At 33.5% G+C, this 23,310-nt stretch overlaps 1 protein-coding gene across 12 annotated transcripts in view; it reads left to right on the top strand.

Moving 5' to 3' along the window:
• MYT1L (myelin transcription factor 1 like) overlaps window positions 1-23,310 on the top strand; it is a 2,965,652-nt gene that overhangs the window by 2,671,216 nt on the left and 271,126 nt on the right. The gene's annotated exons all lie outside the window — the stretch shown is intronic.

The raw sequence follows: 23,310 nt of genomic DNA, 5'->3' as shown, positions 1-23,310 counted from the left end.
CAGGAAGATAGATTCAGGGAGTCTATCTCTACAAAGAGACCAGTCAGTAGAGTTCCTCAGGGATGAGTCCTTGAACCTCTTCTTTTTGGCATTTGCATCTCTGAAGTCAAGGCCAATGTCACTAGTCTCTGGCTGACTGAATTTGCAGATGATTGCAAATTAGGAGTTGTCATTGAATCTCATGCTGACACAAATATTCTCCAGGAGGGGCTGACACAGACAAACAACTGGTGTCAGAGCCATGAACTAAAACTAAATGCCAAGAAATGCATCATAGTATCCTTCGGGAAGTCATCCACCCCTGGTAACTATCATATTGACAACACACCTCTTAGAGTTGATCCAATATTCAGGGACTTAGGGACATACATAGACAGTAATCTAGACTTTGACCATCACGTGTCTCCAGTAGTGAGGAAATCATTGTATATTGTGCTAATTAAAAACAAAGGTATGGCATCTAAGTCCAAGGAAGTCATTGTTCCACTGTATTTGGCATTCATCAGACCTATTATTGAGTACAATGTCCCCTTTGTTATGTACCTAATCAGGCATATCCAACAACTGAATGTTCATAGAGGTTTCTCACTAAACGAATACAGAGCATAAGTAAAATGTCCTCTGCAGATGCTCTAAGGCCCTGTTCCTGCACTCTGTCTCCTAAAGGCTTTTGAGGAGAGATCTATTCCTGGCATACAAGGCATTGTCATATGCAACTCTGATGGACCTCCTGCATATCCACAAAACAAACAGCACCAGAATTACCCATTCTAAAGAAGTAAACCTTGCCCATGATATAAATAGGACCTGCTGTAGAGATAAGTATGTATCCCAGAGACTACCCCATCACTGGAACAGGATCCCCATTCATGTGAAGCAGAGTTCCTCCCTAACCCAATTCAAGTGCAACTTAGACATTTGGATAGGGAACAGGAAATTGATCCCTGGTTTGGCACCTATGTCTTTAATGGCCATAGCCAACCTGTAAATGGTTCATCCCCCTGGACTTTGCTTGCAAATATTTCATCTCCCAAGTCTCTGCTTACACTTATCAAGGGTATCAGAACTTATCAGAGATTTGGGATGCATGGCTAGGCTTAAAAAGGCTCTTGGGGTCGCTAGTTTAGTAAACACCTATGAATCTATGAACCTATGGAGTGTTCTGTATTATACCGAGACAATGTTTTAGCCTCTGGTGTGACTTAAAAAATAGACAAGTATGTATAATACTGCTGATCTGTACAAATGATATGCATGGTCATCACAAATTATGTCATACAATGCAAGGCCAATACCAATCTACCCTGGTGACATCTACCATTAATGTCTGCCTCACACTTCTTTGAAGAATGGAGACTGCACGTTCTCGTCAGTAAGAAAAAGCAAAAATGAATTACGTATTAAAAAACTGGAGACACTATCTTCCATGAGGCAGTATTCTTTGAAGTGATTTTTTTTTATGGCATATACATTCTTCAAAACAAACAATATGAAGGCTTGGTTATTATGCAATTACTTAGTCTGTTTGTCCTCTGTAAAACAGATTCTCACTTATATTTTTATTACCAAGTGTTTAATTTATTTATCTAACCTTTGTTTACTGGGTTATTCCCACTAGGCAAGTAGCCTCTTTTCAGGGGAGACCTGAGGTAGTATTAATGCTATTAGAGGAAATTTGGCCAGGGCATTCGGGAACTTCCCCTATTCATTGTTGTTGTGAGTGGAACCCATTTTGCATGAGCACTTCCTGTTTCTGTTCCAGGTGCAGAGGTACCATGGAGAAACAGGGAGGCAGATGGAGAGGAGATAATGGAGTGGTGAGAGAAATGGAGAGAAAGACGATATTCAGACTGAAGAATGCATGCAGGATTCTGAAGAGATGTTTCAAAGAAATCTGTTTGATGGAGATGAGTCGTTAAATGATGGATGTATAATTACAACCCTCCAATCAGGAGGGATACAGAATCTTTTACTTAAAGAAATGGTAATGCAGAGTGAGCCAGGAAATGAAGGAGACATTTCCTCAGGGGACATTATGGAGAAAATACAAAAGGAGGATGCAGAGACAATCTTGAAAAATAGTGGTGACCTGGAAAAGAAAACATATGCAGAGAAAGTAAAAGAAGGCAGAAGGGGAGTAGCAGAAAAGAAAAACACAGAAGAAAATGAAAAATGGAAGTAAATGGTAAGGATTCAAAGTAAAGAAGACAAAGAAATAGACAGGCATAAAGTGTGGAACAATTTAATAGCTCCTGTGGGTATAAAAGCCCATAACAAAGAGACATTTTGTGACATTGTATTTGAGACTGTTTTTTTCAATGGAAAAGTTTCTTAAGAGAATATGAAAAAAAGAAAGACTCTAACCCATGGAATCATTATGTGATAAATGCACTTAACAGAGAAAAAAAAGAAAATGCATGTCAATTTTGAGCAAAGGTGGAATGTGAGACTTTGAAAAGACATTTTAAAACTGAAAGAGGAAAAAATATAGATATACTAAGCATGAAAAATGTGGAGGGAAAGGTGTAGAGAAAGAAAAATATAAAATATAATATAAGAATGCATTGGAAGATTTAGAATATAATGACAGAAAGTACTTTGACAAAAATAATTATATGAAAGAAATCAAGAAAAATACAAGAATTGTTATATAAGCAAAGATATTTTTACAGGGCAAAAGAGAAGTACTGAGTTGCTTAAGCAGATTAATAAAGGAAGATGGTAGTGTAATGAGAGAAATTAAAAAAGCAAACATAAAAGGGAAAATAGAAAAAACTCAGAAAAGGATCATGAACAGTGGCATACAATATGAGCAAGAAATGTTTAAGAAAAAAGAGAAGGTACTGAAAAATATGGAAAGTAAAAAAGTTAACAGAAAAAGTGAATAAGGAGTTAGAAAAGGAGATTTCTTTATATGAGCTAGATAAAGTGTTAGGACAGGTACATGCAGATTTGGCTACAGGACAAGATGGAATAGTGTACAACATGTATAACAAAATTAAGGGATTGTAAAAAAAAATAATAAGATTTTGAATGAATGGTTAAATTCAGGTTTTATGTATAAAGAATTATGCAGTGGCATACTTATATTAATGTGGAAGAAGGAAGATAGATGACAACTGAAAAACTGGAGACAGATAGTATTGAATAATAATGATTATAAGATCTTTATGAAAAATAAAGATATTTGAAAAAAATGGAAAATATTATAAATATTATGGAAGATGGTAGTATAAAGGGGACGGGTTGTCAAGAACTTTTAATGATAGAGAAACTGTTGATGATATTATGATTAGAAAAGAATAAGCAAAAATCATGATATGAGACCTTAATAAGGCATTTGATACAACTGGACATGAAATCTTATGGGTAATAATGAAAGAATATAACATAAGTGAGAAAGTTAGAAAATTATGTATGTCATCATATAGTAATAATAAAGTAAAAATAATTGTAAGTGACTGGTTAAGCCAAGAGGTGCATATGAAGAGTGGTGTAAGAAAGGGAGGCCAAGTTTGCTGTATACTGTTTGCATTAGTTATTATTGTGATAGTACGTGAAATACATTCCAAACTGAAGGAAGTGGGGTATATAAAACCTGAAGGGTTAAGAATTCCAGGCCTGTTAACATATGCAGATGAAATAATAATTACAAAATTAAAATTTGGATAAAAGAAGTAATGATTTGCACAAATAAGTGTCTAGATGTGATAGGGCTGGCTTTAAATAAAGACAAAAGTAAAGGTTTAGGTGATATAGTAAAGACAGGGTATATATATTTTACAATGAATAACATTTCTGTGTTCGGTATAACATTTGGAAATAAAGATGTAAGATTTCAATAGGAAAAACAATAGATAAAATAACACTACCTGTCTTTTCTGGAGTACTTATAAATTTTCATTCAGAAAATTCAGAATTTATTTGATAAATCCTGTACTAATGAGGAAAACAGCATACTTAGCAAGTGCATTTATGTTGCCAACAGTATTTGAAAAGTAATTATTGCAGATATATTTTTTTATTTATATGAGTTCTATATTAAACCCAGTAAAAAGAGGAGTTTTGTATGTAAATAAAGAAGTAAAAAGTTTAGGGTTAATTAACCTAGTGGTATGTGCTGTTTCTTTAAATTTGAACAAAGTGTTAAAGTGGATAAATGAAAAACATGATATATTAATAGTAAAATTGTATAAATGTAAGTATGATAAATTTGGGGGAATTGTACAAAGAGTGAATAAGTGAAGAAATAAAATGTTCACAATAAAAATATTTTTTGTAGAAAATAAAAATCAACGAGATAGAAAAAGAAAGAAAGTGTGGTATAAGAATACAATGATAAAACCATTACTATGCAAAAACCATTGGAAAATCCAACAGATAAAAAAATTAAAGCTATAAAAATAAGAAGTAAATGGTATAATCAGAAAGTAGACTGTCAAGATTTTTTGTGGACACTGGTAATCGATAAATTACCAGTAAAAGGAAATATGCCATATAAAAAGAAAAGTGATAGAATTTATTTACATTGTCAAGAAGTAGAAACTCCTGAAAAATGTTTTTGAAATGCAGAAGAGTAAAAAAGTTATGGGAAAAACTATGTGAAGAAGATTTTTTTGAAAGATATAAAAAAGTAGATAAAATAAATATGAATATTTTAAGAATAGAAGTAAAGTATAAGCTAAAGTAATAGATACAAAGTTATTTTACTTCATATGGGTTATAAATGAAAGAATACATGAAATTATGTTTAATTGTAAATGAATTTTAGCAACAATATTAATAAAATCAGATGGTGAATATGGATAAAAGAGTGGGGATCTAATAGGGATGAAAATGTAGCATGCTTGTATGGAAAATTATGAACTTGTGTAAATAAATCTGTATACCTATATATTTGTACATTTGTAAATATGTGTAAATATATAAATATGTTGTAAATAAAAGTTATTTTTGCATATAAAGGGCCCTATTCTTTTCAGTAGGTGCCATGGGATCTTTTATAGCCACCTGAGCTACCACCAATTCAAGCAGATGGGGCCTTGGTTTAATGTTTTGTCTAAAGGACAACACACTCAAGAGTGTGGTACTCTCTTTATGTAGCACTCCATTGTCAGCAATTGATCAACCTGGTATGGGAATAGAACTGATAGTCTTCTACATCAAAGTTAGTGTGTTGCCTGTTGTACCACTGACACTGTAATGTAATTCAGTCACATTTATAAACTACTGCTACCTTATAGCCTCCATTTTATTGGGTGGTTACAATGCTTTGTTATTAGTGCATTTAATGCCTTCAGAATTATTTATAAATATCTCCAATATAAGGCTTTTTATATATGAGCTTTCCTGAGGTATATGAAATGTGTTGATTCACAATTAAATGCTGTGAGAGCAAAATCTGATCAATGAAAAGAAAACTGTCTTATCTCAATTAGTACTTGACAGATAGCATGACTCACTTAGTAAGACTAAACAACATTCATTATGTCACAGTCTACCACTCTGTATAGAACGTGTTAGAAAATTACAAACCAGCATTTGTTAATAACTTTAAGCTATTCAAATCATAACTTATCCTAACACTTCTAGCCATCCTGTTCCATCTACACAATCAAATGATCTTTGTCATTGCCTCACCTACAACATTAAATTTTCATATTAAGTAAAATGGCATAGAGAATTATTTTTCTTCAAACCTGTAACTACAGGACTTCTGGTAATAATTGGCACCAGACAACAGAAGATGTTTAGATTTCTCCCTAACCTCCTCATATTGTATAAAAGTAGCTGTATCTCAGCTAGCCAAATGGCTACATGGTGGTGTTGGTGTCCATGATTAGCTAGCAGACAACTACTGATGTATATTTCTACTTTCAAAAGCAAAATGTAAGTAGTGCAAATTGTTGAAGGTGTCATGTTCTCAAGCTTCCAAGACAGGATATACAGCAGTAAAAAAAGTCAGGGAAGTAGAAAATCAACAAAGTAAGGTCCTAAATGAAGATTCCTGAATCACAGTTGGCCAAGGAACCACAAACTACACTAAACAAATTAGATTAAACTGAATGGGAAATATCTGAATACATGCAAAGCAAAGCAGAAAAACTAGTATATATGAAAACTATACTAACATCACAAGCTGATATAATTCTTAATTTTCAGACAAATGCTAATAAAAACTAGAGTGTATATATAATTAATGCACAAGTTAAAATTGAACAGTTGGAAGTAAATATGTCAGACCTGGAAGACTGAGTCGGGTAAAAATAAGAATTCCATAAAAGGCAGAATTTGGGGAACTGGTAACATTTATTAAAACATTTTTCCAATCATCATTATTAAATATAAAATTTTTAAAAACTGACATAGGTACTCATACAGCAATATAATATAAAATAAACCACAATAACTTTTCCATGGTTATCTTCATGTAGTATAGATATATGTTTTGTTTTTTTATCATTTTTCATTCTCTCCATTACATAAATTGCTGAATTCCTGACTTCTGTTAGTTTTACTTCTCCACTTGAACATTTGTCTGCCTGTGTTGTTCCCACAAATTCCAATTATTTCTATATAATTTGTTTTTTCCTTTTTTTCTAAAGATCCCACTCCATTTATTTTATCTCAGTTACAATACTGAATTCAATAATATTTGGTTGAGATGTTGCTTTCCATTTTCTAGTAATTGCTTTTTTGGCACAAATAACATTAATCTTAAAAAGGCATTGTTATGTCCAAGGTATTCAGATCATATATCCTGTCTCAAAAAGAATAATTTCTTTAGTCACAGCCATTTGCCCCCTCCCCCATCATTTCTGACAAAGTTCTCTGTAGGGAATTTTTAAAATCTACCGCAACAAGAGGTTCTGCATGGACGGCAGGTGCCAAGGCTAAAAAATCATAAGAGCAGTCACAAAACAGCCAGCACCCAACTGGAAAAAGAAGTATTTAATATGTGGCACCACAGAACATGAAAAACAAATGAGTTTTGGCTCAATGATCTTTTTCAATGTATATTATATACACTGAAAAAGGCCATTGGGCCAAAAAACGGTTTGTTTTTCATGTTTTGTGGTGCCACATATTAAATACTAAATACTTCTTTTTACAATTTTTAAAATCTGTCAGCTCATTATATTTCTCCAAAAAAACATTTTCCCAGTTATCACTCTTTTTGCCATCAACCCTCTGGCATTTGCTACCTTCATTAAACATTATTTGTATAATGGACTGAAGTCTCCGAGTCCAAAATTAAGATCAGATCAGCTCACATAATCATTATGTCACTCCCCTTTGACAACAGTAAGTCTCCATAGCACATCTTTGCTTTGTTCAATATTTTTGCAGAAAAGAAAAAGCTGCTTTTTTTTTGTGGTAACCAGAGAAGGGATTGTAAAAAAATGAGTCTTTGTGTTTCTTAAACAAGACTATACTGCTGAGACATGAAGGAAAAGGGGTAAAATATTCCAGTCATTCAATTTTGTACAGTGAAAGAAAATGAAGTCCAGGTTAATATACCTAGCATTTTCTAAAGTGTTTTTATTAGAGGAAAGCAAATGTTCCTGGACATAGTTGAGGTCTTAGACCAATAATGAAGTGAAAGAGTGTACCTGTCAATTCTCCCGAATTTTGCAGACTGTCCATATTTTTTGCATCATATTTTTGGTCTGTTACTTATAAAATGTATGGTTTTCTGACAAATCATTGAGGATTGAAGTCAGTAAATAGTGACAGACATTTGAGTTTAAGACTTTGTACCCTTCAGAAAAATGCATGCTTATGAAAAACCTGCTAGTCTAATAACTTTTTAAGTATGCAAAAACAACATTTAAAATGTGTACCTGGTTTTGGACCTTTATTCTTGCCATTTCTTTGGCTTGGTCCAGAATTCTTGCTCTAACAAGTTGAGAGATACATGGGAGGTTCAAATAATTGAGAAAATAGTAACATACCAGGATTACAGATGCAGAGTTCAGCAGAGAAAAAATATCACCCTTCCCAATTCCACTATTTAAACAAAGTCAAAAGAATAAAGGGAAGCCAGTTAGAGAGGCCAATGCAAGCATCGGGATGTACTCAACTTGTTTTGCTTAAACAGTCACTTAAGAGAACATAAATACAGCATACTATGAAGGGATGAAAACTTGCAGCGATTGATTAGACTGCTTTGGAACCTACTGTCTGCATTGTGAGAATGGCAAGGAGGGCTAGGCATGGTGTTAGTTCCCTATGCTGGTCTCTGTTATTATTTTTATGATGCTGTGTATAAGATAAGGACAGAAGGTGAGGTGGAGATCTCTGCTAGACAGTATAGTGAGAAGCTAGGAAAGTAAATGTACTGTAAGGTTGCCAAAATAAAGTATACTTGAGAACTCTGCAAAAGTGTGTTTTTTTTTTATTTGAGAGAAAAGGGTGAAAATGAAAATGTTAAACCTTCTTAAAGAGGTATAGTAAGTTGTACATGACACCAATCCACATGTTTATTTTATTTATTGCCTATATGGATTTATCTAATTAATGAGATTACCTAAAGCCACTCACTTTTATTAGAAATTGCATATGGTCTTTGTATGCATTTATAAAAAGGAAGCTCATGTCAGTTCTGTTCTGTTTTTCTCCAATTATCTGAATTAGCTTAAAACTACAGACTGACAGAATGCAAATGTTTATGACTGAGAGTATGACTGATGAGGGGCATTAAAGGGAAGATAATATGGTATAGTTTGTGTGAATATGTCTATGTGAAAATCAGATGTGAGGTTATCACTAATATACAGTGAAAGAGGGGGTCTTCTATTGGTTTAGCATATGGTAAATTATTCTGAATAGCAACAGGGTACCGATTATGGTCTCAAGTAGCGCACAATGCTTCACTTTTGGATGGAATTGAAATTTTAAAATAGATAACTAAAATAAGGACATGTCAACCTACAAATCAGACTGATGACTATACTATCAGCAGAGTGATGTGAGACTAGAGACCGAGGAAAAAAATGAAGGACGTGGCCATTCATGGTTTATAGAATATGTGTCAATTATTATGTATTCGACGAAGAGATTTTTTGATAACATAATATAGACCCAGGGAGACCATGTTGTTTAAACCTGGCCACCCATTAGCCTCTAAGATTAATTGCCAGAAAACCTCTTTGTATTCAAGTTGGGTCTCCCATGGACCACCCCTAACATCCTTCTGGACTTCTTCTAACATGGAAAATGCAAAATTAGCATGTGGGCATGTTAATGTGTGTTTGTAAAGTGCATTTCTAAGGTTCTCTTTTCTTATATTGTATGTATGTTCATAAATCCTTTTCCCATGATTTCTGTCAGTTTTGCCCACATAGAACGCTTCGCACTTCCACACGTTGCTATGTACACTATTTCCCTGGTGTCACAATTATAATAAGATTTTGCTACTATATTTTTATCCCTGCTGTTAATATGCAGTTCAGATTTATTGGTAATAAAGGGACACTGTTGGCAAAAAACACATTTGAATGTGCAAAGCCTGCCTTTTCTACCACCACTAATTTGATTGTTTTTCATTATGTCCTTAATACTACATCATTTCCTGAATACATATTTAAGGGGTTTGTCAAAAATGGATTCAAGATGAGAAAAACTAGCAAATCTGTTCCATTCTTTGGTAAAATTTTCTTTGATAACCTGGGAATCTCCACTATAATCCAAAATAAATGCATTGTCATGCTCAGTAGTAGTCACTGTAGTGTCAGCTGTAGTTGCACCAGGGGTATCAATACTACCCAAGATCGGAGCAAACCTCTCATTCCTACTACTAAAAACTTCATTGTATATTTTGTTAATAAGCTGCTCAAGGTACCCCCTTTTTTAAAAACAGATTTTAATGAGCCACTTTCACTTAGAAAGTCTTGATCATCTGAGGTCATCCTGCTACCATGCACAAATTGACCTTTCACTATACTTTTCTTCTGAAAAAATGGGTGTGCGCTTGAAAAATATAGGCATGAGTTGGAATATGTATCCTTCCTGTGCACTTTTGAAACAAAATCTCTGTCCTTCTTCTGAATTGTGACATCTACATAATTCAATTATTATACTCTAAATTGTAAGTGAATTTCCAAAAACTAGTAGTTTTTGATATATAATCAAAGAATTCAAAAACTTATCTTCACTTTCAATCCAAAATAAAAAGATGTCATCCAGGAAACGTTTAGATATATAGATATATTAGGAATAAATACAGATAACAACAGTGGGATAATGTAAAGGATATGGCTATTTTTTGGAAATCATGTAGATTTTCATATAGAAAAAAAAGCACACTTGTTGAACACCATGGTAATAGGAAAAATGCTTATGTTGCTAACATCTATATGATTCCTATTTAGTATGAAAAAGAATTAATGGTGATTGTATTCTCTTTTATATGGGGCTCTAGACTGAATCCAGTCAAAAGAGAGATTCTGTATGTGAAAGAAGACCAAGGAGTTTTTGGGTTTAATAAGCCCAATAGTGCATGCAGCATCTTTAATTTTATACAAGGTATTAAAAGGAATTATGATGGAAAATAAAAACTTGATACAAATGATACTATATTATAAATACAAAGAATTGTGGGAAGGAATGTAAGTTAAAAAAATGAAGGAAAAGCAATGTGAATGAATAAAAGAAAGAGTACCAAAATAAAATTATGTTATGTAAAATAAAAAAGAATATGTGTGAGAAAAGTAGAAAGGAATGGTACTTAAGTATTATGAAAGCATTTTATTGTATTGATCCATGGGAAGATTTAGAAATAGATAAGAAAAAAGCCATAATGATGAGATATAATAACTATAACAAGATTAAAGAATGTAATGATTTCTTTATGGAGATTGCCTATTAGAAAATTGCCAGTTAAGGCAAATATGCCATACAAAAAAAAAGCAAGATAGAATATGTAATAAATGTGGGGAGTTTGAGACTACTGAGCATGTAATTTTGAAATGTGACAGAGTTAATAATTTGTGGAAAGAAATATGTAAAGATAATAGGGTGAAATGTTTGTTAAAATTTGAACAAATAAATATGGACATAATAGAATTCAGTTATTATGGTGTACATAAACAGGAAGAAGTGAAGAAAATGGACAGAGTAATATTTTATGCTTCATGGACTGTACGGAACGAGAGACAAAATGAAATTAAATACAATGGAAAATGGACTTTGACAAATATTTTGGAAAAAATAATGTTTTGGTTGTGGATAAAAGAGTAGGGGGAAATGCTTAAATTGAAGTTTGTAATGTATGGAGATTTGTAAATAGATGTAAATATTGTAAATATGTAAATACTATGTAATGTATATATCAATAAAAAACTTACTCTTTTCAAAGATGCTATTTGGCTGTAACACTTCCAGTTTCCATTCCAGGTACAAAGGTGGGTTGGAGAAACTGGAAGGAAGATGGAGGTAGCACAAATGTCAGATAGTGGAAAAGAAAAGAAAAGAAGAAATATGTGTGCAGCAGGAAGTGGATTTGGACAGCTGTCATTTCAGTGGTGAGGTCACAATTGAGATCAGATGAGTTGTTGGTGAAGAAGGAGATGGTTGAAGTGAAGGAGAATGTTGATGTGAAGGTAATCAAACCTTTGCAAGATTTGGAGTACCTATTCCATAAAGATCTGTTCTCTTGGTCCAAGTCAGAGGGTGTAGTTACAACCCTTCAATCGGGAGAGTTGCAGGATGATTACCTGAAAGAAATTGTTATAGAGAGTGAACCAGAGAGTGAAGTGGCAGCATCATGGGGTGATATTATGGAAAAGATTCAGGAAGAGGAGGTGAGAGAAATGTCAGAAGAAAGAAAGTCATATGCATTGATGGTGAAAGAAGGAAAAAGGCAATTAAAAGAGGGAGAAGGAGAAGGAAGAGAGATCCCAAAGAAGAAGTTCATTGTACAGCTCAACAGTAAGAAAGAAAAAGAGCTGGAGAGGTACAAGGTATGGGACACAGTTATTACATCCTTGGGAATAAAAAGTCCATGGAACTCTTATGTGGTGCAGGCTTTTAATAGAGAAACAAAAAAGAGAATTGCTATACAATTTCAAACTGAAGTAGATAAGGAAGCAATGAAAGACTATTTAAACACTGTTTGTAAAGAAGTGTTGGACATTATGAAAGTATATGATGACAAAGATCTATGGACTGGGGAAGGGATTGTGGGATAATTTTGAAGATAAAAAATGATAACATTGTGCATATTCTGAGTGTAATAATAATTGAAGGAAATAGAGGATATGTAAGGTATAAGGGACAAACAAAAACCTGCTTTTTTTGTGAAAAAATTATCATTTAATAAGTAATTATATTAAAAGAAGATGTTTTGTTTGTGGGGAAGTAGGGCATGAAACCAAGAAATGTAAATTGAAGTGTAAAAAATGTGGAAAAATGAAGCAATGATTCAATTAACTGAGATGAACACTTGCATGTTGAGCAAGAAGAGCAGATGCAAGAACATGTGCATGATATAAAAACAACGCAGAAAATGAACATAAAAACAAAATATACAAGAGGAAGATAAAATTATGATGGGTAAACAAAATAAAAAAATTAAAAGTGAGCAATCAGTGCTGGAAACAAGTGAAGAGAAAGATAGTAGTTTGAAAATAGCAATAGGGAGAAGGGTGAGAGATAGGAAAATAAATAAAAAAAAAAGTGATTATGAAATAAAATAAAAAAATAGAGGTTAAGATGAAAACTAATAAAGTTGGAAGAACCTGCGGTTCTTATTAACAAATGTTAACAGTGTAAAAAATGTTAAAAGAAGGTTAGGTGTTGCAGAATGGTGTATATTACTTGGTACGCATGTAATTATTTAAGAAGATACAAGAATCTTGATGGAAGAAGAAAGGAAGCAGATGGAAAACTTATGGCCTTGGAGTATTGTATGGAACATGGGGAAAGATACATGTTCAGAATTGCTGTGTTATGTAGTTAAGGTTTTAGATTATACTTTAGTTGAGTCAGATAGAATAACAGTGGTAGATATAAAATATACGACAGATGAATCATTGTAATATATTCATATGTCACAAAAAATGAAGAGAGGAAATGTTTAAAAATTAGAGTCCAGGCTGAACCTTCTGTTATCCTCAATGATGCATGCTAACCAGTGTGGGTTTACACCAGGTAGACAGACATTTGAGAATATCCCCAAAATGTTATTAATAATGCAACAAGCTGCTGCTGGGGATCAGACTGAATGCTAAGACTGCATTTAATTAGGTCAGCTGGGACTTGTAATTCTAGGTTATAGAATGACTTGGCTTTCTACAAAGATTTATAGTCTTTTTACAAAAAAAAATATAATAGTGCACATGTATTATTTGAATGTAAATACAGAGCTCTTGTAAATGCTTTGTTTATATAGGGATATACAACAGGATTATCTGCTTTAATCCCTTTTGATTTTGCTCTATTTGAATGCCCTGGTGATGGTACATAGTAATTCAAATATACAAGAGTTTTGTCTTGGGGTTGGGTTGGTAGTAAAGAAAACTGGTACTTTCCACTGATGATTTGTTATTTTGTCAACTCTGGAAACTAGAGATATACTTGATCATCCATTAGGGGATGGAAAATACACAATTTTTACCAAGTAAAAAAGTTCCATTGGTTCAGATATTTATGCTTCCAATATCTTTATACACACTACAAGCTATGGTGTTTATCCTTGGCAAGGTGTTTTTCAGGTCGTATAAAATCTATGTCTTTTTTATATGGGTAAAGATCGATGGCTTCCTTGAGGAAAGAAAGTATTTTTTGCAAATAAAAAAGTGGAGAAACAGGATTGCTATATCTAAATCAGTATAGGTAATATGGCCAAGATTATATTTTGTATCTGGGTTGCATTGAAAGGGCATTGAGAAGGGGCTTTTATGAATATTATTATGATATAGAAAATGCCAATATTAAGAATGCCCTTTGCAAGCACACTTTATGTATGTTCCAGTGGGGAAAGAATGTCTTTGTTGAGGTATAGTTTTACAAGAAGTAAAGAGCCAAGATTGGAGGCCATGTAAATTGATTAGCAGGTTTCATAAGATATTACACAAGAGAACCGCTAGGATACAATTTAAGGCTGACTGAAGTAGGGCAATATGTAAGTGGTGAACTGCAATAAATTAGAGAAGGATTTATTTAATGGGCAACATGCTCCAGGAAATGTATTATTTTCACTTGGAAATGTCTCCACATACAATTTAATTCACCTAGTAAATTCAAATTTAACAGTAACATTTTGAAGGTATGAAGTTGGCTCTCTGTGTACATGTCAGTATATTGTTTGTGACTGTTCTAGGTAAATGGATTACAAATATCAAATACATGACAAGTACTAGAAAATCTCTGGCATGGAAAGCCAAGATTTTCACTGCTGCTGTTTTTGCTTGGTATCCCAGAGGATGTGAATTTTTCAAAACATGAATGAATATTTTTTGGATTGATTGTGTTACTTGTTAAAAGATAATAATCAGAAACTGAAAAAGTACAGAAACTCCCAAAACAAGAATAGTTATTGTTGGTTGATAGGAAATATAAAGACATATTAATAAATTGCTACCTTGGTTATAGATGTAATTTATAGGTTCATAGGTAGGTACTAGGCTATTGGCCCTAGGGCCTATACAAGCCTAGCAAAAAGGTACCCTTGCTTTCGCCACCCAAGAAAATTATTTTCCTGTTCCCCTGTCAAGCAGAAGATGAATTAATCTGACGGGTTCTTTCTTTATAGGGTATTAGGTGTTTTCAAGTGACCTTCCCCCATGTTAGCTCAAAAACTTTAGAAATTAGTAAGGTAACGGTTGCAATTTAATAACTTAAAACATGACAATTCTTTGTTATTGGGTCACAAACTACTAAACAGTGTATGCATTGATGGTAAGGTTAGTTATAAGGTTTTTAATTATTCTTTATTTTGTTGCTGCTTTATCTTTCACACTTGAAAGTCATAGATATATGTTTTGGATTATAATTCCTGTCATTTAATTCACCTTTGTTGATTTAATTTGTTACTGTGTTTGTTAATTTGGTTCTAATTTATAAATTTGCTGCGTAAAATTGTGCATATTCACATAAATAAAAACGTCATATAGTCATATAAGTTGAAATAGCTGCAGTTCATACATCAGTCCATTTTAGAAAAGCAAAGGGCTAAAAAACAAATCAGTTTTAAATTCTGAGCACAAATGTTTAAGGCATAATGTATGTAGTCTTACTGAAAAAGAGCAATGGCTCCAAAATAAAAGGCAGTTACATTTATCCACATGACAGAAATAAAGTCATTATATACATAACAGAGTTTGTTATATTTCAGATCATTTCCTGTTACTCATGCAAAAGGGGAATGTATTTAAAATAATTCAGTATTTAAAAGAAATGTTACGGTGCTCTAGTGTAAATATTGTCATATAAAAATTTCAGATGAGCAGAACTTCTGCAAAGTTAACATATGAGCTGAATGTACTTTTAAAGGCAATACCAAGAATAGAAATCCAGGAAAATGCATTAGGCTGTTCAGGTAAGCTGTCAAAGGTTGCTCTCTGAAAAATCCTATATTTTAAATCCTATATTTTGAATCCTATATTTTGAATGATTTACTTAGGTAAATGAAATAACAGAATGTTCTGGCATTTCAGGAACATCTTCAAAACATGCTATAATCTATTAAGTAAACTGCGTATGTTTAAATAATAACATGCCAATTAATCAACAGAATCAATTATTTGAAAATCAGCAGCTCATTGTTGATGTTAAACAAAGATGTTATGTTTTAAGGCATACATTTCCACAGATAATCATAATTGTAGAAATATCACTCATATATAATAAATGGAACGAAGATCATATTTAAATTCCAGTTTGTGCAATACCAGAAGCATGATTTAATCCAAAAGGATTCAGTGATTTTAATTTATAAATCCAATAAGCTTCATATCATATAACTGAGTGACTACACTACTTCCCTTCTTTTTACATATTCAAATACTAAAGGTATTCAAGAAACCAGTATGAAAGCTAGCAGAATGATTCCTTCCTGAGTTGTTCTCCATAAATGCATTCCGACAGGTCTGCCATGTTCCTGTAAATTGATTTTTTTTCTAACATTGTAGTAGCAAAATCAGTATAGATTTGTTGCAAGAGTATGTGGTGACATAAATACCTTACTTTGTACAGTATGTGATGAAATCTTTAATTTTTTACCATAACAGCATTGTGTGGATCAACAAATTCATTATCTATTACAAAGCAACACATGTTGCAATTTCAGCACATTAAGACCCTGACAGTGATTATCAGGAAAGCTTATTTCCTCTGATGAATATATTCTGCTCATTAGTATTTCTTTTGAATTCCTAGCCACTTTGGGAGACACCTAGTGTGCAACTCAAGCTGTCTAATGTAATCTTTTATTACCTAATACAATAGTTCAAAACATATGAATAATATTCCTTGCTTTACTAACTACTGCATTCATTTCAGTGGTGAATGTAACTACATCCATAAAATATGAAGCTTATGTGCTGTCAGCTTAGTCACTCTGTCTAAAGAAACCCTTCAACCTGCATCATTCTTATCTAAAGCCAGATCATAATGTCTTTTAAACAGAACACACACAAAAATATCCCACCTAATGTACTTTGTTAAGTGCCTTAAAAACTAAAAACATGGAAGGAAGCAATTCACATGCATGTGAATAATCCAAATCAAGACAGTCTTAAATAGATAGATAGATAGATGGATGGATAGATAGATAGATAGATAGATAGATAGATAGATAGATAGATAGATAGATAGATAGATGGATAGTAGAGATCTAGCTATCATAAGTCTATAAATATAACACAGTATCTCATCTGCACCCTCATATTCAGAAACTCATCAGTTGTACTAAATCCAAAGACAAAAATGGCAAAACATAGACCACAATCATTACAGTTAGCCAGTGAATGGAATTATCTAATTTTCTTAAGTATCCCCTTTGCAAAATTAAACATAAACAAAACAAAACAAGGAATGAATTTGCTGTATATAGGAATTAAAGCATATGCATTTGAAACATCTCCCCATTTTTTATTTTGACCATAAAATATAGCCTACAAAATATGCATAATTTTCAAAACACAAAGGAACAATCATGGAACAAAAGACTATACATTTTAATAAAGTATCACTGTATATTTTAAGATGCAATGAAAGTTTAAAAAAAAAACAATTTATTGTAAACTCAAGATCAAAATGATAGTGTTGTCTGTTAAGAACACATACTTATCCTACTTAGTGTAAAAAAAAAACATATAAATCCTAACAATAAACCATTGATATCCCAACGTCTATAAGACTAATACAATATTTTAAGTCTGCCAACCCATGATGGAACCCAGTTTTAAACAATGGCCCTAGTCCATATTATATTATTGTATAAATATTTCCCCAAATGTACTTAATCAAATAAGCACATGTAAAAATCAGACAAACCTGCATAGCTGTACTGCTAAAATAATATTTACCATCAAAAATAAAATAATTTTTAATTATCACAACATTGAGCAATTCAAAAAGCAATTTGGGGAATATTTAATGAAACCAATGAGTAAAACCAAAAAATAAGTGGTTAAGATAAACTGTGCCTCCAAAATCCAGTCAAATAGCATAAAAAACACTGGAAGCAACAGACCAAGGCTGCGAAATAAAAAATACAAAAATGTATTTCCATAATAAACAAACGGTGAGCACTTTCGTGGACAATGTCTGATGAAGTGGCTTGGTCTACGAAAGCGCTCACCGTTTGTTTATTGTAGAAATAAATTTTTGGTTTTTTTTATTTCGCAGCCTTGGTCTGTTGCTTTCTGTGTTTTTATGCTATTTAATGAAACCAGCTTACTATTCAGATAAAACCGTATAAATGCAAACTGTAATCATACCAAATTAAAGCTTATAAAGACCCCCATCAAACCTCATAATAAGGTGGCCAAATAATGTACTATATTTTACCAAGAAACTGCATAGTCATGTCATGGCATTGTGTTCTTTTGTAGTTATGCATTATAATACATAGTTAGTGAAATTATTTGACAGAATCAAAAACCGTGCATGTCTTATTAGTGATTATGATATTTGCAAAAGGATATTGGGACTAAAGTGGAATAGTGCTGGACCTATTTTTTATTATGGATAATTGATTTGAAAAAAAAAATTGTTTTGTACTTAATTTAAGCATCTACAAAATGTTTAAATTCTAATCCTAAGATTCTTCTTGGAAAAAATGTATTAGATGGACCCTTACTTTATTCTAAATAGATTTTGAAATTCTTAAGAGGTTTTACTGCTTAATCCAAACAGTACATTCTTCTTGAGAAAAGAGAAATGTTTGCCAGATCTATAGTGACTCAGATTATTTGAGACACTAATACCTGATGCTAAGAATAGCAGCAGTTCAGCCTTTAACATTAGGGCTTGCATTTTATGAAACTGTTTAGCTGTTTTTCCCCTGTTCATTGTATTCATGAGCAGTTCTTATGTTTTTGGCTCCCAGTTTTTCCTTACTGGCCTTGAGCACTAATGTGCTGCTATTATCCATTTACCTAATTTATTCTGATATGGGGAAAGACTTGGCAACAAAAATCATGCATTGTCCTTTAAGCCCTGTCTACCCTCCTCCCTCATGAGGAATGCCGTGACATCACTGGAAGAAGAATACCTATAATTAAAAGTATGTTCATGTCTACTTCTGCTATCTTTTTGTAGTGTCTTGCTCACACTGACTACTAAACATGTTTTGTCCTTCAATAGGGGGTACTAAACAGAGCATCTAACCACTCACTGAGAGAGAGAGAGAGAGTGCAGCTCCACATTTACCATTGAAATGTATTACATTTGCACCAATTGACTGTCCTTTAGCATGTGGACTGCTAATTATTCTTTGGAATCCAGATCACCAGCAGAGGGGAGTGCTCCCTCCAAACCAGTCATCAGGTAGAATTTCTGCCCTTATTTCCATTATAGACTAAGTCATCAATATAACAGGATCTACTTTTTGGGACAGAGTAATATCTATCCCTCCCATAAGACTAAACAATGCATAGATAAGTGTATAAAAGTATATTTCCAATATTGTGCATTTCTTTATTTCAGAATACTGCATCATGCTCAGAACATCTCTACTGTTAGGCAGAATTGTAATTAATGACCTTCTGTAAGGTTTAAACCTCTGCTGTTCTGTTCATTTTTATATTTGAAAATCTGCTTTTGCAATTAAACCATATGAGGCCATGGTTGGACATACTGAGAAGGAAAATGCTGAAAAAAAGTTACTGCTGAAAACAACATGAAAATGTCATTAAGGATTTACGCTATCCATTTTTATATATGAAAAATTAAATAAAATAACACTTCTGTATTGATGTTTCACTGGCTTTCTTTATATATTGCCATTAATGCCCAAAAGGGGGCAATGAAAACAGCAGATATATTATCAGATCCATCCCTCCTTTATGGGAGATGGAATTGAAGAATGTAGTGAAGGCTAAAAAATGAAATTCGACCTACTTATTAAGATACTACAGCCAGAACTGTACCTTATCGATGATGTTGCCAGTGTGTTAGATTGGTACAACATGCTTCACACCAACATCTCTGCAGAGCTAAGTTACATATCTATCCCTGTTCCAAATAACTGAAAAGATGAAAAAAAGTCCTGCCTTTCTCAGAAATTCCTCATTAAATCCCATTTCCCATGGGATGACCTAACCTTTCCCATGGTGGTAGGCAAATATTAATACATGGTAAAGCTCTTGAGGCATGGAGTTTATCATGGGAAAGCTAACCTTATTATTTTATATCACCTCATCCATACAAGCCATCAATACTGCTTTAATGTGATTCTATCTATTCCTTTGCTAATTAGGTGCCCTGGTAGGCCCTTCACCACAGTCTGTACTTACACTCTTACATATGGTATACATCTGAACTTCTGACAGCAGATACTCTTACATATGGTATACATCTGAACTTCTGACAGCAGATACACATACCCAGTGCCTTCTTATAGTATTTGGACTGGTCCATTTAAGTAGATGTTTCTGTTACAGAGCCACACTTCATATCCAGATTTCATATGCAAAGCCTCGTTTTCATGTTGGCTTAGAAACTGACATTAACAGTTGCTTGCATTTAGAATCAATTTAGAATGAAAATGTATTACTGCATTAAAATGACAATAAAGTATTTTTTACGTGCAGTACTGGATTAAGGTTGATCAGTCGTGGTATAGTCTGCCTTAAGGCATTGCAGCATTCATCATCCTTTTTTGGGGGGGTGCTGTACCACCCAGTCCACTGTATGTTGTTACTGTTGAGGTCACAGCACCTTTGGGTTAAATAATGACACCTCTTTGCAGTAATCCAACTAATTTCACCTAATTCAGAAACAGCTATCAGAATTGTATGATAGTAGAATTAGGCCACAAAGGGATATGAGACGAGAAAGTGTACTTAGAATTAGTGCTGCTGGCTCCTTTCCAAATGTAGGGACCAAAGCACTGAAGCAAATATTTACATGGCATACCGGCTGATCAATGAGCAGTAAGTTGTTACCACACTGCAATGTGTAAACTCACAGTAAAGCAACACTTTAAGACTATAAATTCATTGAGCAAACACATAAGTTTATACCCTATAAATATGAAATATAGTGTCACTAATACTATTGTAACTCATAGTAAGAAGACAGATCATATCATTATTCTCCTATTCATATTCACTGTAAATGTTCTTAAATATTTTTCCTTTACCATTATAACTTTGAAGTTTATAGGCATACAGCACATTTCTGTAATACCTCAAGAGCACAGTTTAACAAATATTATACAAAAATAGATTACTTCTTCATTCAAGCATCTTCAAGTAGAAATGTTCATTTTATCTAGCTATCAGGCACCAGATGTGATATATAAAGCAGTCCTCCCTTTCCTTTGGAGTCATCTTTTTCCTCCTATTCATCTTCAACAGAACTTGCATTTTTCCCAGTGTTAGAAAAATGTAATCCATTGCAGATGCAGCAGTGTATAAAGTTCTTTTATTTTAATCATCACCTCTTCTGCATTTGTTAATGTACTGCCAGTTTTGTAGACCTTCAATACTGAATAAAAGATAATCTGTATTTCGGTATTCACATTTTACTTTCTTGAATAGCCTCTACAAACTCAGTTGTTGCTGAGAAATGACAGCAGCTTTGAACCATCTTTCTAATTGCTATAATCACCAAAACCTTTGGTCTTTCGTACAACTTGACACATTTATCAGTTTCATTCAAAAGCAACACTTAATGGCTTCTTCAAAAAAAATGTGCAGTGAGCCACCTTTCTTGTCGAACAGTTGAGTAAATCATGACTTCCTTGCCTTCCAACACTCCATCCAATTTTATTTTTTCTTATGAGGTTTATCTTCCATTACAGCATACCTCTCAAATATCCAGACTTTTGCAGAATGTCCATATTTTTGCCTCATATTTCATGTTATGTTCTCCATAAAATTTGTGTTTTGGGGGGCAAATTGTTGAAGATTGAAGTTACTAAATAAAGACAAGTATTTGAGTTTCAGGTTTGATCATATATTTCAGAAAATGCATACTAAAACATCATCTGTTATTCCAGCAACTTTATAAGTTTACAAGATCAATATTTAAAATCTGTTCCTATTTTTGGGCCTTTGTCACCATGTTAAGTCTGACTTTACCCAAATTTCTTGTGTTAAGAGGTTGAGAAATCTGCATTACAACGATTTGTTGCTCCACATATTCCCTTTACTCAACCATTCCATATACCTTGTCACAAATACTACCAGCTTGTTGCATAAATAACTTCATGATGACTTGTTGATCATGCATAAACTCATTATCCTCAACTCCATTTTCCTCCAGCCACCCATGATACCCACCTAAGAGCCCTAATAAATGCCATAAATCCTGTTGAGTTCTTCTAATATTCCCACCACTTGTTTTACTTTAAATCAGAATAAACTTTTGAGTCAACATCACCTCTCTATCTCTGTCCCCACATATCTCCCCCTCTAAACTCATATGTTCCACCATACTTTCCTTTGTAACATCATCATTCACAGCCGGCTCATGGATGACAGTCTCTCATACTGCTATATCAAATTCCATTTTAAGTGACTTAACGTAACTACAAAGTATAAATGTACTTCAGCAATGCAGACAGAAAATCAGCTTCGCAAAACATAGTAAGGCTTCCCCAGGAGTGTGCCATTTTAAAAGATTCTTTCTTCCATTAAACAGCCAGATGCAACCACTTCTGTTTATCCAGAAAATGACAGCCAATACTCTAATACAGATAAAATTATGATTTTACCTTTAATGCTACTTCTTCTATTGAATTTGATTACACTAAAACTGCTTAGATGTTCAGTAATGAAAATTGCTTTACTGCTTTTTTTAAATACAGCTTCAGGTAAAGCCTCAGCAGTGGCATAGAGGGATGAAGTTGTGATTATGGCCGAGGCAAACTGATTTTGAATAGTGTCTCACATATTGTTGATGCAGGCAAGGAGGGTGGATACCCTCATTTGGAGGAGTGGGGGGGGTCACTCTCTTGGCATACCTCCATAGTGGAGCCCAGAGATACACCGGAAGTGCTGACTATAAAAGGCAGGGCATTGGCTGAGCTGCATACAAAGGCAGGGATGATACACAGTAGGCTAAGAAGTGAGCAAAACACCTCAAAATAAAAAACTCCATTGGTAGCAATGTGATGTCACACCATGAAACCTTGATCTCCTCACAAACCCCAAATCTGCATCAGAGGCAGTCCAGGGGTGGCAAGAACGGTTTCACTTACCTAGTAGATGAGGATAGAAAAATGAGGAGAGGGACTTGACCTGGATGCAGCTAGTGATCAGCTGCAGGGTAAAAATAAATAAATAAGCAAAAAAATGCAGTCTTACAGAAGAATAACCCCCTGCCTCTCTACGCCTCTCCCAGCAGCTAATGTAAAAGAAAAGACAGTGAAGTTGTATATGGTGATAAAGATGAGCAAAGCTTAGAAAGGAAGAAGATGAGGATGTTCCCTCTATAGCAATGTAACTTGTAGACTATAATGCTGATAGAAGAGTCTGCACTGAAAAATATGCATTTTCTTGAAGAAAACTATCAGCTTGCTTTCTCTTCTCCTTCAGCCCACAGATTACCTCTGAGACTTTGAGAATTACTGTTTTTATAGCACCTGATGTTATTCCTTATGGTTATAACTCTGTCTAGATGCTTTATTCCGAG

This window comes from Protopterus annectens, chromosome 1.part0 (assembly GCF_019279795.1).
Source record: "Protopterus annectens isolate FY-2018-M chromosome 1.part0, PAN1.0, whole genome shotgun sequence".
In the NCBI taxonomy this organism is placed as follows: domain Eukaryota; kingdom Metazoa; phylum Chordata; order Ceratodontiformes; family Protopteridae; genus Protopterus; species Protopterus annectens.
This window is presented reverse-complemented; position numbering and strand designations above follow the sequence as displayed.